At 45.0% G+C, this 23,746-nt stretch overlaps 1 protein-coding gene across 14 annotated transcripts in view; it reads right to left on the reverse strand.

Annotated features, from left to right (window-relative positions):
- Nucleotides 1–23,107, reverse strand: part of JADE2 (jade family PHD finger 2) — a 1,261,323-nt gene extending 1,238,216 nt beyond the window's left edge. For 4 of the 14 annotated variants that reach the window (XM_063928280.1, XM_063928270.1, XM_063928281.1 and 1 more), the window contains exon 1: nucleotides 21,062–21,902. The gene's annotated coding sequence lies outside the window, so the exon portion shown is untranslated. Of the gene's footprint in view, nucleotides 1–20,495; nucleotides 20,620–20,651; nucleotides 20,673–21,061; nucleotides 21,904–22,245; nucleotides 22,319–22,361; nucleotides 22,600–22,780; nucleotides 22,928–23,005 lie in introns of those variants that run through there. The other 10 variants (XM_063928277.1, XM_063928271.1, XM_063928272.1 and 7 more) reach the window with 7 other exon arrangements.
- Between the last annotated feature and the right edge of the window lie 639 nt (nucleotides 23,108–23,746).

The raw sequence follows: 23,746 nt of genomic DNA on the forward strand, positions 1-23,746 counted from the left end.
ATGGGGATTATACCAAAGCTCCCAAACGGGCGGGAGAGTGCGGATGACTCTGCAGCACCGAATGAGCAAACTCAAGGTCCTCCTCAGCCAGGGTATCAAACTTGTAGAATTTAGCAAATGTGTTTGAACCCGACCAAGTAGCAGCTCGGCAAAGTTGTAAAGCCGAGACCCCTCGGGCAGCCACCCAAGAAGAGCCCACTTTCCTCGTGGAATGGGCTTTTACAGATTTAGGATGCGGCAGTCCAGCCGCAGAATGTGCAAGTTGAATCGTACTACAGATCCAACGAGCAATAGACTGCTTTGAAGCAGGAGCACCCAGCTTGTTGGGCGCATACAGGATAAATAGCGAGTCAGTTTTCCTGACTCCAGCCGTCCTGGAAACATACATTTTCAGGGCCCTGACTACGTCCAGCAACTTGGAATCCTCCAAGTCCTTAGTAGCCGCAGGCACCACAATAGGTGGGTTCAAATGAAAAGCTGATACCACCTTAGGAAGAAATTGGGGACGAGTCCTCAATTCCGCCCTATCCATATAGAAAATCAGATAAGGGCTTTTACATGACAAAGCCGCCAATTCTGACACACGCCTGGCTGAAGCCAAGGCCAACAGCATGACCACTCTCCACGTGAGATATTTTAGTTCCACGGTTTTAAGTGGCTCAAACCAATGTGACTTAAGGAAATCCAACACCACGTTGAGATCCCAAGGTGCCACTGGAGGCACAAAAGGGGGCTGAATATGCAGCACTCCTTTAACAAACGTCTGAAGTTCAGGCAGTGAAGCCAGTTCTTTTTGGAAGAAAATCGACAGAGCCGAAATCTGGACCTTAATGGAACCTAATTTGAGGCCCATAGTCACCCCTGACTGTAGGAAGTGCAGAAATCGACCCAGCTGAAATTCCTCCGTTGGGGCCCTTCTGGCCTCACACCATGCAACATATTTTCGCCATATGCGGTGATAATGGTTTGCGGTTACCTCCTTCCTAGCTTTAATCAGCGTAGGGATGACTTCCTCCGGAATGCCCTTTTCCTTCAGGATCCGGCGTTCAACCGCCATTCCGTCAAACGTAGTCGCGGCAAGTCTTGGTACAGACAGGGTACCTGCTGCAGCAGGTCCTGTCTGAGCGGCAGAGGCCATGGTTCCTCTGATATCATTTCTTGAAGTTCTGGGTACCAAGCTCTTCTTGGCCAATCCGGAACAATGATTATAGTTCTTACTCTTCTCCTTCTTATTATCCTCAGTACCTTGGATATGAGAGGAAGAGGAGGGAACACATAAACCGACTGGTACACCCACGGTGTCACTAAAGCGTCCACAGCTATCGCCTGAGGGTCCCTTGACCTGGCGCAATATCTTTTTAGCTTTTTGTTGAGGCGGGACGCCATCATGTCCACCTGTGGCCTTTCCCACCGGTGTACAATCATTTGGAAGACTTCTGGATGAAGTCCCCACTCTCCCGGGTGGAGGACGTGTCTGCTGAGAAAGTCTGCTTCCCAGTTGTCCACTCCGGGAATGAACACTGCTGACAGTGCTAACACATGATTTTCCGCCCATCGGAGAATCCTTGTGGCTTCTGCCATCGTCATCCTGCTTCTTGTGCCGCCCCGTTGGTTTACATGGGCAACCGCCGTGATGTTGTCTGACTGGATCAGCACCGGCTGGTGTTGAAGCAGGGGTCTTGCCTGACTTAGGGCATTGTAAATGGCCCTTAGTTCCAGAATATTTATGTGTAGGGAAGTCTCCTGACTCGACCATTGTCCCTGGAAGTTTCTTCCCTGTGCGACTGCCCCCCAACCTCGAAGGCTGGCATCCGTGGTCACCAGGATCCAGTCCTGTATGCCGAATCTGCGGCCCTCTAGAAGATGAGCACTCTGCAGCCACCACAGCATCGACACCCTGGCCCTTGGAGACAGGGTTATTAGCCGATGCATCTGAAGATGCGATCCAGACCACTTGTCCAACAGATCCCACTGAAAGATCCTTGCATGGAACCTTCCAAATGGAATTGCTTCGTAAGAAGCCACCATCTTTCCCAGGACTCGCGTGCAGTGGTGCACCGACACCTGTTTTGGTTTTAGGAGGTCTCTGACTAGAGATGACAACTCCTTGGCCTTCTCCTCCGGGAGAAACACTTTTTTCTGTTCTGTGTCCAGAACCATCCCAAGGAACAGTAGACGCGTCGTAGGAACCAGCTGCGACTTTGGAATATTCAGGATCCAGCCGTGCTGTTGTAGCACTTCCCGAGCTAGTGCTACTCCGATCAACAACTGTTCCCTGGACCTCGCCTTTATAAGGAGATCGTCCAAGTACGGGATAATTAAAACTCCCTTTTTCCGAAGGAGTATCATCATTTCGGCCATTACCTTGGTAAATACCCTCGGTACCGTGGACAGACCAAACGGCAACGTCTGGAATTGGTAATGACAGTCCTGTACCACAAATCTGAGGTACTCCTGGTGAGGAGGGTAAATGGGGACATGCAGGTAAGCATCCTTGATGTCCAGTGATACCATGTAATCCCCCTCGTCCAGGCTTGCAATCACCGCCCTGAGCGATTCCATCTTGAACTTGAACTTTCTTATATAAAAGTGTTCAAGGATTTTAAATTTAAAATGGGTCTCACCGAACCGTCCGGTTTCGATACCACAAACATTGTCAAGGGGTACCTTGATTATCACCTGCTGAGAATACAGCTTGTGAATCGCCTCCAGCACTGCCTCCCTGTCCGGGGGAGCTGTCGGCAAGGCAGATTTGAGGAAACGGCGAGGGGGAGACGTCTCGAATTCCAGCTTGTACCCCTGAGATACTACTTGTAGAATCCAGGGATCCACCCGTGAGCGAGCCCACTGGTGGCTGAAGTTCTTGAGACGGGCCCCCACCGTACCTGGCTCCGCCTGTGGAGCCCCAGCGTCATGCGCTGGACTTAGAGGAAGCGGGGGAGGACTTTTGTTCCTGTGAACTGGCTGTATGTTGCAGCTTTTTCCCTCTACCTCTGCCTCTGGGCAGAAAGGACGCGCCTCTAACCCGCTTGCCTTTCTGGGGCCGAAAGGACTGTACCTGATAATACGGTGCTTTCTTTGGTTGTGAGGGAACATGGGGTAAAAATGCTGACTTCCCAGCTGTCGCTGTGGAAACGAGGTCCGAGAGACCATCCCCAAACAACTCCTCACCCTTGTAAGGGAAAATTTCCATGTGCCTTTTAGAATCTGCATCTCCTGTCCACTGCCGAGTCCACAATCCTCTCCTGGCAGAAATGGACATTGCGTTTATTTTAGATGCCAGCCGGCAAATATCTCTCTGTGCATCTCTCATGTATAAGAAAGCGTCTTTAATATGCTCTACGGTTAGCAATATAGTGTCCCTGTCTAGGGTATCAATGTTTTCCGACAGGGAATCTGACCACGCAGCTGCAGCACTGCACATCCATGCTGAAGCAATAGCCGGTCTCAGTATAATTCCTGAGTGTGTATATACAGACTTCAGGATAGCCTCCTGCTTTCTATCCGCAGGCTCCTTTAGGGCGGCCGTGTCCGGAGACGGTAGTGCCACCTTTTTTGACATACGTGTGAGCGCTTTATCCACCCTAGGGGATGTCTCCCAACGTGACCTGTCCTCTGGCGGGAAAGGGTACGCCATTAGTAACTTTTTAGAAATTACCAGTTTCTTATCGGGGGAAGCCCACGCTTCTTCACACACTTCATTTAATTCATCAGATGGGGGAAAAACCACTGGTAGCTTTTTCTCCCCAAACATAATACCCTTTTTTGTGGTACCTGGGGTAATATCAGAAATGTGCAACACATTTTTCATTGCCGTAATCATATAACGAGTGGCTCTATTGGAATGTACACTAGTCTCATCGTCGTCGACACTGGAGTCAGTATCCGTGTCGACATCTGTGTCTGCCATCTGAGGTAGTGGACGTTTTAGAGCCCCTGATGGCTTTTGAGACGCCTGGGCAGGCACGGGCTGAGAAGCCGGCTGTCCCACATCTGCTATGTCGTCAAACCTTTTATGTAAGGAGTTGACACTGTTGCGTAATTCCTTCCACATGTCCATCCATTCAGGTGTCGACCCCGCAGGGGGTGACATCACATTTATCGGCACCTGCTCCGCCTCCACATAAGCCTCCTCATCAAACATGTCGACACAGCCGTACCGACACACCGCACACACACAGGGAATGCTCTGACTGAGGACAGGACCCCACAAAGTCCCTTGGGGAGACAGAGAGAGAGTATGCCAGCACACACCAGAGCGCTATATAATGCAGGGATACACACTACACACAGTGATTTTTTCCCCTATAGCTGCTATAATACACAGTTTGCGCCTAAATTTAGTGCCCCCCCTCTCTTTTTTACCCTATTGAGCCTGGAAACTGCAGGGGAGAGCCTCGGGAGCGTCCATCCAGCGGAGCTGTGAGAGGAAATGGCGCCAGTGTGCTGAGGGAGATAGCCCCGCCCCCTTCTCGGCTGACTTCTCCCGCTTTTTTCAGGATATTTTTGGCAGGGGATTTTACACATATATAGTCTTACTGACTATATTATGTGTTTTTTTGCCAAGCTAAGGTACTCTTATTACAGCCCAGGCTGTTGCCAGCAGATCTCACTGAAAATAAAAAACCTAAATATACTTTCTTTTCTAAGAGCTCAGGAGAGCCCCTAGTGTGCAACCAGCTCTGCCGGGCACAAAATTCTAACTGAGGTCTGGAGGAGGGGCATAGAGGGAGGAGCCAGTGCACACCAGGTAGTCCTAAATCTTTCTTAGTTGTGCCCAGTCTCCTGCGGAGCCGCTATTCCCCATGGTCCTTACGGAGTACCCAGCATCCACTAGGACGTCAGAGAAAATATACGGGGAATACCACAATTGTGGCCTCATTCCCACCTAGTGGAAATATGAAGGTGGGTTACTCCTGTGTAGATAACAGACTTCATTAGCACTGATGATTGTGGAATAAAGGAAAATATGCCACTAGTGCCCTATATTACAATGAACTGTTGACAATGTGGGGATGTGGGGCGCTCACACAATATTAGCGTGTGGTGCGCTCATACAGATACTGAAATCTGAAATATCTTGAAACTAAGGTAAATAAAAATTTCTTTATATATATATATATATATATATATATATATATATATATATATAATCAGTAAATTACTGTGTATGTGGGTGTTACTGTATATATCACCCCTTATGATGAATCCAAGATAAACAGAATTATACCCCATTTATTGGCGGAGGTGTAGTTAGATACCACAGTTATATCTGTTTATAAATGAAGGCACAGCATTTATCCACTTGTCATGTTAATGATATACAGTCCACTATGTTTATAGGTGAGGAGAGGAATGTTTCAAAATATCCTTAGACTGGTGTTACACAAAAGCAACAATTGTTGCAATGAAAATTCATGAGGTAATCTGAAAGTTTGTAATGTGATAATTCACTGATGTCTATAATATTAAGGTCCCTCTTGATGACTAACACCGTTCTATATAAACACGTGACACACTGTTATCTTTGCCGGACATACACATGTGTCCCTATTGAAAAGCTAATTGCTTGTTTTATAGAGATATACAGTGTGTACAGTATGTAGAAATGTCCACTGAAAAGATCATGGGTGCTGCTAAATAAGGGGTATTCGATCAATGTTCCAATCAGCCTCAGAGCTCAGTTGTCTTTATAGGAAAGTAATAGGTCCTCTCTATAAGGATTGTAATAACAGTTATTACCGCTGCTGCTGACTATAATAACCCCTGGAATATAATGTGACTTTGATCTAAGAACTACTATATAATTCCTGATCCCTACAGATTTATTCAGGGCAGTACAGGTGCTAATTAGCACGAATTAGATCTATCTACATACAATGATAAATTGCTATTGTCGGTGACATCATACTCCAGCCTCTGGTTAGATAATCCAATTGCAAAAACGTGCCATTCCGTAAAAACGGTGATTGATTCTTCTAATACAAATGTGACCTGGGGTAATCCCCCTTGCTGCTATCTTCAGTGGTTTTTGCACAATTCCTAAACTCATACACTACAGCCTGCTTTATGGATCCTGAATGATAAAGCTATACTTAGGTCAGTGCTGGTGCAGGTAAAAGCATAAAATGTATAATATACAACATACAACATTGCTATCAATTTTAAGGAGTGTGGTGGCCCACTAGAGAGCCGACATGCATGTTTCGCTGTATGGGCAGCTTTAACGAGGCTCAGTATACTCCCCATCCTCATCAGAAGTATCATCTCAGATATTAGTGGATTGTGAGGAGGAAGCCGTCCGCTTAGATGATCCCTTGACCGCAGAGGGATGTGGGGTAGGTTTTTGTCTAAACAAAGATTAATTACATTTTTGTATCTGGGTAGACAGAGTATCCGCCCAGGGTGGATTAACCATAGGGACAATATGTGGCTGCAATGGCACAGGAGGTCCCATAGGGGGCGTAAGGCATGTCACAAGCATATTAAGCATATTGGAGTACGCCGCCCAAGGTGGCTCCTGATTGGCTACAGGAGCAGCGGGCTGACTGGGAGATGCATGGCACATATTACACAGACCATCATACAAAGCTCCCCCCTCAGGCAAATCCCTGGTGCATGCGCTGCATGATACAGGAGCGCCCATGGATTTCCCGCTCTTTGTGTTAGACATTTTAGTGAATGTAACCACAGAGCGAATGAGTACGATACGGCCAGACAGAGTACACTACCTGCGAATAAATCCCCTAGTATGCGACAGCATACACAGTACACACCAGCGAATAAATCCGGTATTATGTGACCGAGGACACAGTAGAATACACTTCACAGTAAATACTGTGAAGCACTATATATGAGACCCTGACGCACCTAGTCCTAGGGTAAAGAATACAGCGATAGAAAAAGCTGGTATACATTGAAAATGAAAATCACACAGCAGATACAGGCACACACAGTCACAATGCAGATAATTATTTTTGTCAGACAATAAAACTGTACCAAAACAAATACATTAGCGCTAATGAACTGGATATGTTTAAAAGAAATTACAAATGTATTACATATTCCACATAATTGGTTGTTGCAACATATTTAAAAACCATCTAAAAAATAATGATATGGGTATATCAGAGCACTGCATATATTTAGGATGATTTCAATTATTAACACGTGAGCTGGGACTTGTAGTTCATCTTATGAGTATAGCCACAGTCCTAGGAAATGCAGATAGCATAAAGATGTTAATACCAACTGTGTTGGAAGATGCAAGACCTCCTGTAGCTTGGTTATGGACTCCTCATAGTCCTAGTTAAAGCTCCGGTCCAACCGCAAATGTCCACTTTGTCACAATAAATTCCTTACTTGGACTTCTAGGCTTAACTGCAGATGCAATAGACGGATCCAATTGTGTGCCCAGCTCTCCACCAGGTGGAGAGCTGGGGGAGGGTCTACAGGTCAAGCACCTTATCCCCTATGCTGTTCCTCACTACCTGGTACTATGGAGCCTCATTAAGAATGGATAATGTATGAGATCCTGGGGGTGGCTCCATGGTAAGTTAGCTCTCAGTCTGGAACTGTTTTAGTAATGGCCTTTATTATGAGGCGTACTGTGACAAATTACATGGCCCAATGTGGGCACTGCTATCAAGTAGTTAGGACTGCTGTATCAGAGAAGCCGTGAAGTGGCCAGCAGCTAAACATGTGTTTGCTAACATTTGTGACAAATTCTCTGAATTTTATTACCAGATAGATTCAGGGATGGTTCCAGGTAATTTTCAGTGTGCGGAAGGGAATTTGGGGGTGGGGATTTGCACCCCCCTTCCTCTTTGTTTGTTTATAATGTATTATCCGACCTGTGTTCCCCTGCCCTGGTGGATATAGTGGGGTCCCTGTAGCGTCGCAGTCCGTCTCCTAAGACCATGACTGGAACGCGATTTAATGTCGGGTTCCGCCTGGTGGACCCTCTTATCTCCACCCTGAGAAGAAGCCACGTGATCCAGGAGAGCGTCTACGGTTGTGTGCCTAGGAACCGGAGCGCCTCCGCCGCAAGTACCCGGGAACAGAGCCAGCGGGAGTATGTGACGTTGCTGGGGAGGTGATGGAGCTGCAGCACAGTATATGAAGTGCTGCAGCCCTTGAAGTCTTCTAAATAGCTTTTTCAGGGCTGCCTGTGCAGCCCCCCATGTTAAGTGACCTGCTTATGCAGGCAACCAACTCTAAAACTGAGCTCACAGTGCCTGGAAGCGAAGTTATATAGAGGAGGCCCCGCAATGCATCCTGGGACAGTCTAAAGCTTTAGCCTGTTGGTGCTTCTAGATCAAGATCCATCTCTAAACCCCAATGTTTTCCCTGTGGAACACAGTGTACCCCGCTGCAGAAATACAGTTATGCCGCATACACATGGTGCGAAGGCCGATATTGACTATACTGTGTCCAGAGGCATGAACCTCTGATTTAGTCAATATCAACCCTGCCTGCACACACACAATTTTTTCCTTGCGATGCTGATCCCGCGGGACTGCGCATCAGCATCACAAGGTGTTTACACACAGTGCAATATGCACTGTGTTTTCTACCGATATGGACTATCTAGTCCATATCAGTAGAAATATTGCACCGTGTGTAGGCCACTTTAGGTTCCAAGGAGGCACATAGCTCCTCAATCATAACCGTAAGGCTCAGTTACTAATACTGGCCCTCATTCCGAGTTTATCGCTCAGTAGCTACTTTTAGCAACGCATAGTCACCGCCCACAGGGGAGTGTATTATAGCATAGCAGGAGTGTGAACGACTGTGCAGCAGAGCGGCTACAAACACATTTTGTGCAGAAAAAGACCAGCCCTGTAGTTACTTATTCTGTGCGATGATTGCTGCGACGAATGACACGGTAATGACGTCAGATACCCGCCCAGCAAATGCCCGACCACGCCTGCATTTTTCCCAAACACTCCCAGAAAACGTTCAGTTGACACCCAGAAACTCCCACTTTCTGTCAATCTCCTTGCGATCGGCTGTGCGACTGAAAGCGTTGCTAGAACTTGTGCAAAACCACGATGCTCTTTGTACCCGTACGCCACGCGTGCGCATTGCGGTGCATACGCACGCGTAGCTTTGCCATTTTTTTAACTGATCTCTACGCAGCGAACAACGGCAGCTAGCAATCAACTCGGAATGAGGGCCACTGTCCCTATGTGCATACATTTGTGCTGAACAACAGTAAAAATAAGTCATTTTTTATCTGTCTAGGAGAAGTTAGGGATGGGCTATGAGACAGGCCAGCATTATAGAGAGACAGTAGGGCGATACAACTATTTATTACCAAAGCCTTGTCATTGTTTTTTTTGCAAGTAAAACTTATTGGAAAGTTTTGAAGGGTAGAGACAAAAACAATAGTGCCCCACAGCCAAAATACGGAATATAAAGTACATACAAACGCAAATGCATACATTAATAAACATTAAAATACACAGAGAATTACTAGATACAAATAATGGCCATGTTATTTCAGCAAAATCAGAAGTACACAGAGTACACAAATGAAGAGAACATAAAATAGAAAGCAACAAATTAAAAATAAAGCAGTCAAAAAGACAAAGAAAAAATAATTAACAAAGTGGGAAGGGAGGGGAGAAGGGTAGGATAGGTGTCACCACAGAAAACCCAAATAGTAACAGGCTGCTGCCAGGTAGCATATCAGAAAGTAGGAACTAAGCTACGTCAGATTCGCAGAATTACATCCAGCTAAATCAAATCATCATGTAGATCTTACACTTATCAGAAGCATTATTGTAATTTTATTTTCAAGCATACAATATAATGATGACCACAATGTAAAGGCACCACTTTAGTGGAATTACATGTCAAGATTTATCAAGCCTTGGAGAGTGATAAATTGCACGGTGTTCAAGTACCAACCAATCAGCTTCTGTCATTTTTCAAACACAGCCTGTAACATGGCAGTTAGGAGCTGGTTGATTGGAACTTTATCACTGTGCAATTTATCACTCTCCAAGACTTGATAAATCTAGGAAACAGTCTCTTGTGAAACTAAAATAGAGAGAGAGACAGAAACTGGCTATCCAGAGGGATAGAAATTTGCACCCTCCTAAGCAAAACTGTAATGGCTGGAAAGGAAAAGCTTAAGTGGGAATTCAAATAAATATGTAGGGTCGGAATTTTTTTAAATTTGAGATGCACTAAAAAATTTTTAAAAAAAGGCACATTCGACCACCAATAATTTTATGAATTTCACACTAAATAGTGAATGTGGGCGTATTTACCGTAAAATTAATATGGACAATAATTAAGGGGGCAATTCTATTCCTACGTCGGTATTTAGCTCCCGGGCTATGTGCCTGATTAATTAATTCACATGATGGCCACTATTTTGCGTGTGAGTACATGGGATTAACCCCGTTAAGCACCTTCTCTAATGTAATGTGCTGGGTGTGACGCAGTAATGGCAAGCCTGGCACTCACAACCAGCTATAAGTCCCTAGTTAACTTGGATTTTGGCTTGAATCTCACAAGGGTGAACGCAGGCATCAACTGGTGCTGGTAGATCCCCATAAATGCAGCCTAGAGGCTAGTTGCAGGAATTCATTGAATAGCTTCTGGGCTAAATGCATAAGAATTGGATTGTCGCATAAGAGTTAATATATGTCACCACAAATCTCAACTCCTCTTAAACTATAAGTACTTTTTTCTTGTTTTACTCATTTGTTTATGTACTCTGTAATAGGTGCTGCGGATCCCTTGGGCGCCATATAAATAAAAGAAAAAAACAACAAAAACATATCCAGGTAGACATGATGATGAATGTCAACACAGTAACATCAACATGCTGATCATGGCAAAATTTTGCATGTTGACTGATCGACCCTGCAAACATTTTGTCGATCTGATGACTGTTGACAGGATGGATGTGTTATGACTGTAACACACCCATCTTACCAATTACAATGGTAACTGTAAGTGTATAACAATATTACCCTTTGCTACAATGTATGAAATATTACAAGGCAAGGAGGGAGATGCAAATTTCAGGCCTACATATCACCTGTGTTAGCAGACAGATTATCCTTGTACCGGAACACGTTAAGGGGAAGATTATTCAATAGTTTGTGGGAATTTTAGGTCCCGTCTAAAGTGCCCAGGAGTTATTTAATTGATTTACGCAAACAGGCCTGAGACTTCACTTACTGCAGATTTCCATGTAAAGTAGGGCTTCTGGATTGGTTGAGAGCACTGGGCATGCCCTAACTACAGCCCGGAAGCTAAATTCTCATCCAACAATTCAATTGACCCCTTAGTAAATAGTAACAGATCAAAAACGAATGGCTTAAACACTATGGTAATGTACAAATGTGAGTACACAAACACCTCTCTTACCAATATGTCACAAGGTTATACAAACAGGAATATGTGACACAAGACGCTAGTACACATGACACTGAAGACCTCCAAATCAAGACTGTCCTGCCTAAATCGGGACAGTTGAGAGGTGTGGTATTACTATATAAAAACTAAAGCAACATATTAGGGGACATATATAATATTAAATATAAGGGTACTTTATGCCCAATTTTATGATATTGATAAAGCAGAATTAACTACGAAGGGAATCAAACTGGAAAAGATATTAAAGAAAAAACAGGTGATTTGAATTCACCAGTTAAAGACTGATAACCTAATATTGTTTCCATAGTAATTTTCATGCTGTTTAAGGTGAACTATTTGTAATTTTCAACAATAAAAATAAATTATAAATGCACTGTATCATTGTCATTTATTCAACATGAAAAATTCATGTGTTAAAAAATAAGAATACCCCATTATTCAGAAGCTTGTAGAGTCACATTTCGCAGCAATAACTTGACGTAATCATGGACTCTAAAGTCATTAATTCTCATATCCAAGAAATATCCCACAACACTGCTTCAGTGCATTGATGTTTGAGGATATTCATTAATGCACAGCTCTTTTGCACGTTACTGCTACAGCATATCCACGATGTAGAGGTCTTGACAGTTTATTTTCAGTCATTCATTAATAGATCTACCAGGAACATGGGTCTGCTACACGATTCAATTTTGGGTAAGCTTCAGATGCCTTATATTTTCCACTATAATTGCCTCATATAAGGATTAGTTCATGGTGCAGTCAATGGTTGAGTGGCGTCCAGGTCATGTGGTCTTTCAGTTGGTATGAGGTTTTTGTGGCAATATGCGGTTTGGTGTGCAGTAAGACCAAACAACTCCACTTTTGTTTTTAGGTGCATCTTTGCAAGCCTCAGTCATATTTAGATTTTTTTCTGGGAGAGAAGCAACTTCAACTGGCTATCATGCCATGAAAGCCATACTTGTTCATTCTTTTTCTATAGTTAGAGACATGAAATTGAAAACTTACCATGTCCACAAAGGCCTGTACATAAATGGATGTATCTTTCTCTTCCTTACAACTTTTTAAGCAGCTCTGCTCTGATTTTTTGGGTGAACATGAAGTGATGCCTAGTGTAGAATGACTTCAAATTGTTTGGAAATGATCTTAAAACGCTTTTCAGGCTCATTAGCAGCAACAAATAACTGTCTGACATCACTGCAGAGGACTTTGGGGGTAATTCAGAGTTGATCTCAGCAGCAAATTTGTTAGCAGTTGGCGAAAACCATGTGCACTGCAGGTGTGGCAGATATAACATTTGCAGAGAGAGTTGGATTTGGGTGGGCTATATTGTTTCTGTGCAGGGTAAATACTGTACTGGCTGCTTTACGCTGCAATTCAGATTTAAGTTTGAACACACCCCACCCAAATCTAACTCTCTCTGCACATGTTATATCTTCCCCCCTCCTCCCTCCTCCTCCTGCAGTGCACATGGCTTTGCCCAACTGCTAACAAAGTTGCTGCTGTGATCAACTCTGAATTACCCCCTTTGCTCCTTGATGCGGTGCTAACATAAATGTGACTGCTCCAGTCCACACTGCCAGAGGATCTACTTTTGTATAGACAGGGCAAGGCTTTGTTTCCTTTTACAGTGCATCCGAAAAGTATTCACAGCGCTTCACTTTTTCCACATTTTGTTATGTTACAGCCTTATTCCAAAATGGAATAAATTCATTTTTTCCCCTCAAAATTCTACACACAATACCCCATAACAACAACGTGGAAAAGGTTTTTTTTGAGATTTTTGCTAATTTATTAAAAATAAGAAAATAAACTAAGAAATCACATGTACATAAGTACTCACAGCCTTTGCCATGAAGCTCAAAATTGAGCTCAGGTGCATCCTGTTTCCACTGATCATCCTACAACTTGATTGGAGTCCACCTGTGGTAAATTCAGTTGTTTGGACATGATTTGGAAAGGCACACACCTGTCTATATAAGGTCCCACACTTGACAGTGCATGTCTGAGCACAAACCAAGCATGAAGTCAAAGAAATTGTCTGTAGACCTCTGACAGAGGATTGTCTCGGGGCACAAATCTGGGGAAGGGTACAGAAAAATATCTGCGGCTTTGAAGGTCTGAATGAGCACAGTTGCCTCCATCATCCGTACATGGAAGAAGTTCGGAACCAACAGGACTCTTCCTAGAGCTGGCAGGCCGTCTAAACGGAGGGATCGGGGAGAAGGGCCCTAGTCAGGGAGGTGACCAAGAACCCGATGGTCACTCTGTTGGAGCTACAGAATTCCAGAAGGACAACCATCTCTGCAGCAATCCACCAATCAGGCCTGTATGGCAGAGTGGCCAGACGGAAGCCACTCCTTGGTAAAAAGCACATGGCAGCGTGCCTGGAGTTTGCCAAAATGCACCTGAAGGACTCTCAGACCATGAGAAACAAAATTCTCTGGTCTGATGAGACAAAGATTGAACTCTTTGGGGTGAATGCCAGGCGTCATGTTTGGAGGAAACTAGGCACTGCTCATCACTAGGCCAATACCATCCCTACAGTGAAGCATGGTGGTGACAGCATCATGCTGTGGAGATGTTTTTCAGCGGCAGGAACTGGGAGACTAGTCAGGATATAGGGAAAGATGAATGCAGCAATGTACAGAGACATCCTGGATGAAAACATGCTCCAAAGCGCTCTTGACCTCAGACTGGGGCAACGGTTCATCTTTCAGGAGGACAACAACCCTAAGCACACAGCCAAGATATCAAAGGAGTGGCTTCAGGACAACTCTGTGACTGTCCTTGAGTGGCCCAGCCAGAGCCCAGACTTGAGTCCAATTGAACATCTCTGGAGAGATCTGAAAACGGCTGTGTACCAACGCTTCCCATCCAACCTGATGGAGCTTGAGAGGTGCTGCAAAGAGGAATGGACGAAACTGCCCAAAGATAAGTGTGCCAAGCTTGTGGCATCATATTAAAAAAGACTTGAGGATGTAAATGCTGCCAAAGGTGCATAAACAAATTATTGAGCAAAGGCTGTGAATACTTATGTACATGTGATTTCTTAGTTTATTTGTAATAAATTTGCAAAAATCTCAAAAAAACGTTTTTCACATTGTCATTATGGGGCATTGTTTGTAGAATTTGGAGGGAAAAATTGAATTACTTCCATTTAAGAATAAGGCTATAACATAACAAAATGTGGAAAAAGTACAGCGCTGTGAATATTTTCCGGATGCACTGTATGTTTAGCTTTTCAACCATATATAGACTGCAAACCCAAACCGAGTGAGCAACGCATAGGGCTCCGATACCCACCTGACTCCTAGTACTACTGGCAGAGCTCCGTAGTTCACACACCACTATGTACACTGTCCCCCAACCATATACTGCCCCTATATACACTGCACCCTCATCCTCTTCCATATTCTGCACCCCCCCACCATCTACTGCCGCTATATACACACAGCACCCCCATACCCCTCCATATAGTGCCCCCTATATACAGAGCACCCCCCTGCACTGCACGCCGGCGAAGGGGGTGTTCCTGTGCTCGCCCACCACACACACACGCACACACACACCGCACAGGCCACGCTCAGACTCCTCCGGCCAGCTGCTGGTGGCTACAGACCTCCTCGTCCCCCAGACTGACTGAGCTGTACGGGGACCGGTGAGCTTAGTTGTGGTGTATATTGGGCCTAATTCAAGGTTGATCGCAAAAGAAAAATCTTCCTCTAAATGGGCAAAACTACGTGCACTGCAGGGAGGGGGGGGGGGGGCAGATATAACATGTGCAGAGAGAGTTAGATTTGGGTGGGGTGTGTTCAAAGTGAAATCTAAATCGCAGTGTAAAAATAGAGCAGCCAGTACCACCCAAGTGTAACTCTCTGTGCACGTTATATCTAACCCCCCCCCGGCAAGTGCACATGGTTTTGCCCATTAGAGGTAGATTTTGCTCCTTGCAATCAACCTTGAATTAGGCCAATAGTGGAGTATCATTACAGCCTGCCCATTACAGATATACTCTTCATCTCTATGGTGCGCTGGCAGCACACACCTACACACACACCTGCCCAGCATGACTGAGCCCTGGCTCCCAACAGCAGGCGTTCCAGAAACCCGGCAGCTCCTGTGTGAGTACCGACTGCTCCACCCCCTGATGTCAGTCATTTTGACAGGCTTTTAACTAATCTTTATTTGTTGCTCCAACTTAGATTAGATATTTTCTTTCTGGGCACGAATGATACCCTGATGACGTCTCTTCTTGAAAGAGAGTCTAAAATAGTTCCGCTTGTCTGATTGATCGCTAAGTAGTAGGTATGTTAATAAGTTGCTCCCAGCATTAGGCAGATCAGGTATGGGTCATTAGATCGACTACACTTAGGTTGACCATTACTGGTTGACATGCATTAGGTCGACATGAGTTTTTTTTTAGTTTTTTTGGTGTCGTTTTCTTCGTAAAGTGATGGGGAACCCCAATTAGTGCACCGTGTCCGCTCGCAGGTTACTATTCCAAATCGTAGTCCACATGGATCATAAAGTATGAAAAGCTCCAAAAAATGAAAAGAAAAGAAAATGAAAAACTCATGTCGACCTTTTTCCACGTCGACAAATAGTGGTCGACCAAATAACTGTCAACCTAAGTGTTGTCGACCTAACGACCGCATCCCAGGCAGATCTGTAGTGACTCTCATATGAGCAGCAGGACATGTGGTAATTGCACTTCTACAGTACATTCAAAGGGGACGATACAGTTATATGGAAGTGACGAAAGAGAGAGAGAGGATTTCTGCTTGCAGCCTATGGAGGACCACACAGAAAACAGCTACTGAAATGCCCCTACATGCATCACAAGCTTAATGGATATAAAAAAAAAAAAAAAAAGTGACTGGCCTCATAATTTAAAAGGTTGATCAATATTATTCAATATAGTGGAGGTTACAGGGGTTCTGCGGCTGCTGATGATTTATGGTGCTCTATTACAACTCTCATGAAACATGTTGCTCTAGATCCCTGGCTTCTAGTTGTGCATTTCAGTCATGTGTTTATATTATGGTTGTTTTATATACAATATTGATACATCTGCTGCCTTTACACAATTGTATACAATACAGAAAGAACAATCCTGTATGTACCTAGCAAATCAGAGGTTAGCTAACATTTACTAGCAGACATTCAGGTGGGTAAGATGAACCAAATATAAAAGTACTTCACCTTAGGCAGTATGGAGGGATCGCAGTCATTAGGCCGACATGAGTTAGGTCGACATACACTGGGTCGATCATGTTTGGTTGACATGCATTAGGTTGACATAATCACTGGGTTGACATGGCCAATAGGTCGACATGAGTTTTTCACAATTTTTTTCATTTTTTGACTTTTTTCATACTTAACGATCCACATGGACTACAATTTGGAACGGTAACCTGTGCCAAGCGCAGCAGTAGCGGAGCGAGGCACCGCGTCCGAAGCTCGCTCACTATGTGAGGGGTTACAGTGCTCTATTTGGGGTTCCCCGTCGCTTTTCGAAGAAAACACCAAAAAACGTAAAAAAAACTCATGTCGACCTTTTTCCATGATGACCTAATGAACATGTCGACCTAATGCATGTCGGCCAAAGGTGATCGACCCAATGTATTGTCAAAGTCAAAAAATATTGTAATGCATGCCCTACGTACTAACCCCATGCACATGCCCGCTGCGCGTGCACTCAGTCTGCCGTGCGTGCACATATCCGCAATTTGCGTAAAGGAGCTTTTCACGGCCATGCGCCTTAGCGCGTGGTATGCGCATTTACGGTAGGGTTTGTGAACGCATAGAGGGTTATTAGAACATTACATATTTAACCCAAATAGTGCATTTTGTACCCATAGTTACCCAGCACCACGTCAGCGAGTATTAATAGTTTAAACAGTTCCTGGACTAAGAGATTCACCTTTGCATGATAGGAAGGGTCAGATAAAGGTTGGAAGGTGATGTCTAGTATCCAGCTGTAGGGTATTTTGAGGGTAACATTCCGGTGTTGGTTAGAGAAAGATCGCATGTTCCTGCGTATAGTTATGTGCAGAAGCAGAATATGAACATTAACTGTATTTACTGTATATTATGTATGCGGCGGGAATCCAGAGGATACCACCCACAAGAGCAGTTGGTGAAAGACATCGCCCACCTATTCAAATCCACCTATGACCTCTTCTGTAATGTAAAGACACATTCCTGTGTCCAATGGACAATGATATTACAGTGACCATTGTATTGTGTATGCATGTTGTGTATAAAAAGCCCATTGTTACCAGGCCGGTCAGAAGACTCTGAACGATTTCTATCTGACTAGCGGAGGACTGGCCGGGTTGCGCTTGCGAACATTCTCACGTATGTACTTTCTCTGTAGCCATTATTCTGTTTAGATTTATCTTGTTAGCCTGTAGTGTATGATTTGTACCGTTTACCTTTTGGAATTAATCCACTGTGGCCTTAGAACCCTGTGGTTTCAACTACAAATCAGTGTTGTGTCTTCACTTTCCTGCAAGGGTTTTAGAGTGTATTTATCTGTATAAGGTGTATAAGTATTGATAAGGTGTACGCACTGCGGGTACTTTATACCGTCAGCGCTACTTAAGGTTTAAGGTATAACATCGTTGCAGTCCTTTGCTGTTAAGGGTTTAAAGTGTAATCATATCATAACATTGTATCATTAACAAGGTTTAAAGGTTATCAATTGTGTGTGCGCACGCTGTGTGTACTCTGTACACCCAGCGCGGCGTGTGTACACCAAGTACGTACCACGTGCAGGACTCTGTACGCAAATAGCGTACAAAGTGCGTAGCAAGTGTATTCAGTCTAGCGGCCATAGCGGCTCCACGGTAATAGTGTATCTAGAGGTATAGCTTTTCGGTCTAAGATAATATCGACATTATCAGTATGTAGACCTAACTCATGTCCACCTAATTAACCACACTCAATATGGAGACAGTATGGCTAAAAAAAATACACACTAAGGGTGAGATTCAAATGATATCTCACGTCCAATTTCCTTTCTAAAATGATCTCCGTTATCTCGCATATTGCGCCCATAGTAATCAGGTTTAGCTGTGTAAAGGGTTGAATTGCATACCTCGCTACTCTGGGGGTAGCGAGCTGAAATAATGATAAAACGTCCCTGACGGCATAAACAGAACGGGTGTGTGAAGGGGTGAAAAGAATTGAATCCTGCCCTAAAAATGCTTTAAAGTCCATCAGCAAGCCTTCAGTAAAAATAAGTTTCATAATATAACAAAGAATGCAAGATTATACTTCCAGTACTTGTGCTCCGATAGGCTGTTGCTATATTTACATGCACAGCACACACTTTGTGGAGCCTTATACATAAAAGTTAATAATAACAATACCAACAGTTACATACATCTGTATCTCCAATGAGCCCTGTGATGCTGCTACTTGGAACTTGCTCTTATTGAGGGAGGCTTGAAGCAGTAGCACCAACAGGCATCAGGCTTACCAATGTAAATCTGTATCAATAGCATGTAGGCATACACCCAAAACACAAGGCTCCTTCTTTATACTGCAGGTAGAACAGACCAAAAAATAAGATAACATTGTAAACAGGGTGGCATATAAAGGGAGTGCTGTTTAATGGTCATGCACAACAATCACAAAATGTACTTTCTGATCTTGAAACCAATGGGTAAATCAATAATTTTTTTTTAAATAAAAATATACATATGATTGCTACAGAAAAAATGCATTCTCACAGCCAACAATTGTCTACAAACTATATAAGAAATTCACTGTATTTTGACAGCCGAACTCCACTTACAACTACTGTATGCAATTTAACATCTCCTAAAGTCATATTACCTCCTATACTGGCTAAAACCTGTGTGTAAGGAGCTGGAGTAATACACATGCCCGTCCAGTAGCCAATCTCACACATCTTCTCACTCATAACCAATGGCTGATGTGTAAGACGTCCACCAATCACAGGTAAACTATGTCACCTCTAGTTCTGCATAAATCGGTGACAGAGAGACTCCGACTGACCTTATGGTTGTGGCATGCAGGGACAGCCAGAAAGGTCTCAGCAGCAAAAAGTGAAATCAACTGCTATGCTATTCAATGCAGTACAGCCTTCAATATGGGGACTGTAGTGACACACTGTGCAGCCATGGAACCAGGGGCATTTGAAAGAGGGTGAATAATCAGCAAATGGGCACACCCATGAATGAAGAAAACTTCCAGTGGCCACTTGGTGATACTCAACATGGCTTTAATGCGTATAACAAAGCGTCCACGTGAATTAAAATAAATCTTTACACTAGTTGTATTTGGGGTATCGCAAGCTATGTTACAGATAACATGTCAGGCTATAAATCACGATGGTTGTGGAGACGAGGTTGAAGGTTTGCCAGAATAAACTATTGCTCCTAATATTCCGCAGATCTCGCCTTGTAATAAGCGTGGATTGCTATGCGCGCCTGCGGCATATGTGTGCGTTATATAAATAACTATGCTAGAGCTTCCCATATAACCCATCCAGCAAAGACAGGAGTAGCTGCTGTGATGCTGATTGCTGCACAGCTTGTACAAGAAGTGAAGGAATGAGAATACCAGGGGAGGAGATGGCTGCATTGTAGTGCTAGTGCCTGGGGAACTAGAGCTGTTTATACAGAGAGCTGGTGATCACCATCAAGCAGACGCCCCCAGAGGTGTCCGAGGGGAACCGTGAGTTTCTAAAAAGGTAAACAACCGCCACGCCCCCTACCGTCTCCTGCCCCACCGCGCAGCAGCACAGACCGCCAGTACGTTTCCATTGCAATCATAGCCCTGACAGCAGGTCTCTCCCATCCCAATTCTACACTAACAGACGCGCATTGCAATAAGTACTCCGGCAACTCCTCACCCATTATAACCTGATATGTAAACCAGGCTGCAGATGGCAATGGTGTTTTCTATACGATGAAAATACAGTGTCAAGCACACGTGAAATACAAAAATCGTGTATACAATATGAGGGGGGTGGTCTCAGCACATGGAAGGAAAGTAGCTGAACTACACACTGGGAATAACATCAACAACAAGATCCACACTTTCCTCTTCCCTCCTACCGTAGTTGCAACGCCTGCATGCCATCATCTACCAACCAGGGCAGCCTCCCCGGGCACTGCCAGTCGCACTGAGAAATGACTGATGCCATAGGAAACAGCTCTGTGGCTTCTTCAGCACCCGCAATATTTTTGCTGCCACTATCCATGTCTGCATACCTTTTGTCGGTCATATGGAGGGGCAGGGGGCACCCCTCAATCATTCTGAAAAGTTGTCTGCCATGACTGATGCCTCTATGCACAGTGCCGCAGTCATTATATAAATACCATATTTTCTTATTTTTGAAGGTGATATGTGATGCAAGATGTAAAAAAAAAAGAGAGGAAAAAGTTGTTTATAGGTCTCCCCTCCCTCTTACTCTTTAAACATGAATGCCCAACATGCGCAATGCCTAATGCTTCTGCTGCACATTCCCCCCCACCTCTTCACCAGCTTCCTCCTCTATAGGGCTCACTGCAAATTAAGCAGAATCCATCCAGCTTGCAGATCAGCAACAACTCCCATTCCATCACACACAGGCATTATACCCCCAGTGCACCCTGACCATAACATGGCATGAGTTGGTTACCTTGCTGTGTTTAGGGGGTGTCCTCCTCACTGTGGAGAGAAGCTCAGGTTAAAACAGGGGAGGATCCCAGGGTAAAAAACGGAGAAAACCATGAGCCTCCTGCAGAAAGTCCAGCGGCTCATCGCTCACACTGTATCCAAGTCTCCGGCTCTCCCTCCTAGCAGTGGGGAAAAAGTAACTCCATGTCTGTCATCCAAAAATACATGTATTAAAGAGGTTCCCAGTGAAATGGCTGCTCATGCAAATCCTGCTTCAGTCCCTCTGCTGATCGCCTTGGCAGGCAGACTTCCTTGATCTGTTGCAAAAAATACACATATACATATTTATCTGCGTGTGTATGCTGATATGAATGGTTGCAGGCTGCTCTGCTTGGAAAGGGGGTGGGTGCTGTGAGGTTTACTTTGCACTCAATCCTGTGTCAGTCTCACGCTGGAGGGGTATGGGTTGTTGTTTTTTTTTTTTTTTTTAATATACTTGGAGATCCAGGTAGGGAGGGGGTGTAACCCGTGTCCCTCTGAGCCTGATGGTGTCCTCTGTTCTGCATTAGAGATATACAGTAGTCTCACTGTAGCTCTGCTGCAGGTTACATTGTATACATACTGTAAGGAGAGGCAGATAGAGGTTCAGATTGCATTGCACGTTGGATCAGGTTGTTTGGGCAATGTTTCTCTACAGAACTTCACACTTTTATAACTGACTCAACTCAGTCACATCTGCTCTGGCCGTGTGCTCCTCACTAACTAACCACCCCACTCATACACTACCACTCACATCATCTCCTCTGGTAGGTGTGCTTTTCTCTTCCCCTCCTCACTCATTCTCCGCCTCTGGCCGTGTGCTCTTCACTAACCCCGCACTCACATCACCTCCACTGGTAGTGTGCTCCTCACTAACCCCCACTCACATCACCTCCACTGGTAGTGTGCTCCTCACTAACCCCCCACTCACATCACCTCCGCTGGTAGTGTGCTCCTCACTAACCCCCCACTCACATCACCTCCACTGGTAGTGTGCTCCTCACTAACCCCCCACTCACATCACCTCCACTGGTAGTGTGCTTCTAAACCAACCCCCCATTCAATTTACTAGTCTCCTGTGGCAATCTGCTCCTCACTTACCCCCACTCAACTCACACCACCTCCTTTGACCGTCATATCCTTCACTTTCTGCAATGTACCACTTACCTACTACTTCTGCCCCCTTGCATAACTCTGCATACCCCCTCCTCTCGTCTTTCATATAAAACAGCCAAGCAACATTCCCTGTAAGTAACTGCTAAGAGGCTACATTAGTGACGTACTTCACATTTCTATTTCTCCTGCGTCAAAAAGGTTTCTGAACATTCCCTCATTGCGTTTAGGCAGAGGGCATGGTGGAGGGATGGGTGGCAGAGGCGGTGCCAAGAACTGGACGCCCCCCCTGCAAGTGCAAAGGAAGTCAGCAGTCCGAGGTGCTGTGTGTGCGGCTGGGGTGATCGTGTCACCCCAATAGACTCAGGAGGAGGATGTGTGTATCGCGCTGTGCTGCTAATGGTGCTCTCTTAGTGCAGGGCACAGAACTAGGTGGGATGTTGCGGGGGGGGGAATAAAATATATATATATATATATATATATATAGTAATGCACATGGAGGCTCAGATAGAAGCAGCTACATAGTATAGCAGCCCTGTGAGAGATGACATAACACGCAGGTGTTTCCTCCAGCTAGGCCGGGACGTACAGGGTTAATCAGTGACAGGATGTTCGGAGGCCGCAGCCAGCGAGCGGCGCTCACGCAGTTAGAATTGAGGCCGGCAGTGGCGTTGCTCTCATTGGGAGCAGGCTGGGGGCGGCGGCCGGTGCAGGCACAGCTGGGCGGGCTCATAGTTACATGATGTAGCTTTATTCTAGCTGCGTGCGATGTGTGTGCTCTGTGTCAGGCCCAGCAGTGACCACACCCACCCACCATTTCCCGCTTCATGTAAAGCTGCTGCACGGCCGTCCTACTCCTCCTCATCATAGCTGCTGCCAAGGAGGAGGTAGTTGTCGTCACCGGCGCTGGCTCCTGGGCAGATAACAACGAATCACGGCCCCCCCCTTAAACCTGACTGCTGCTCAGTGGCGTTTGCTGCTGCCATTGCTTTCAATATAGCTGCCAAACGTGGAGGGTGCATTATGTCACTAGCTCCTCCTCTTTCGTGACGTCATCAGCTCCGCTCTGCACAGTACACACAGACATCAATCCCCATTATACATACCGTGCTCCGCCTCACACCTTCTCCGAGTTTGTGTTTTCAGAATAGTCACTCCCTCGTGCATTTAAGTAGACAGAATTCCCTATACATGCACAAGATAAATGTTCTTTTATCTGTAGTACTACAAAGACAGCCAGAGTTACCTAACAATACATTATGTATTCAGACAGTATAGTCACACAGTATGTAGTGTTCGGTAACTTTGTGTAAATAAGGATGCTGGGGGAGATTATTATAGTGCTTTCTCTGACGTCCTAGTGGATGCTGGGAACTCCGAAAGGACCATGGGGAATAGCGGCTCCGCAGGAGACTGGGAACTAAAGAAAGCTTTTAGGTCACCTGGTGTGCACTGGCTCCTCCCACTATGACCCTCCTCCAAGCCTCAGTTAGATTTTGTGCCCGGCCGAGGTTGGATGCACACTAGGGGCTCTCCTGAGCTTCTAAAAAGAAAG

This window comes from Pseudophryne corroboree, chromosome 6 (assembly GCF_028390025.1).
Source record: "Pseudophryne corroboree isolate aPseCor3 chromosome 6, aPseCor3.hap2, whole genome shotgun sequence".
Taxonomy (NCBI): domain Eukaryota; kingdom Metazoa; phylum Chordata; class Amphibia; order Anura; family Myobatrachidae; genus Pseudophryne; species Pseudophryne corroboree.